This window comes from Phytophthora parasitica (genome assembly GCF_000247585.1).
Source record: "Phytophthora parasitica INRA-310 unplaced genomic scaffold supercont2.136, whole genome shotgun sequence".
NCBI lineage: Eukaryota > Oomycota > Peronosporomycetes > Peronosporales > Peronosporaceae > Phytophthora > Phytophthora nicotianae.
Window position 1 is genome coordinate 41,023 of NW_008649122.1, and position 633 is coordinate 41,655.

Genomic DNA, 633 nt, shown 5'->3' on the forward strand with positions numbered 1-633 from the left:
AAGCTTCAATGATTAAATTCAGTAGAATCGGATCAACTGAGGGACGCTCAAATGAATATCGTGTTCGTTTGCTTAAGTGCATCATGCGAAATCTTCCACTAGCACGTTCGTTCCTCTTGCGGAAACTATCTTCTTCTCCATAAAGTCCTGATTTCACAATGCCGCACCATAGAGCTACGTAGACTTGCAAATCGGACACTGGCAGCTCGTGCAAGGACAGCTCCCCGACGGACAGCCACACCCAGGGCAGTTTCCAGCAGTCGCACGCTTTCCTGCTTCGTTGCCACCACTGCATGGCGTTGGTCGTGTTGCCTTTTGGGTTTGTCCACAAAGCGGACAACCACACTTGGTGCACGGGCAATTACCTGCAGGGCACTCGCACCCCGGGCATCCTCCACTTGTAGCACGCTCGGCGGCGGCAACACACCCACCACCGCACACAATAGTCGACGACGCCATAGTCGGTAGCTCCCTTTTCTCGGCGACTCCGCTCCTTTGGCAAGAAACAGGACTTTGGTCACTCCCGTTGCGTTCTCCGTTGTCGCCACCACCAAGCTTGCTCAAGTGTGAGCTACCACTATAAGGGAAATTTGTCAGCCGACGACGTGTTTGACATTCTCAAGCTTGAAAAGA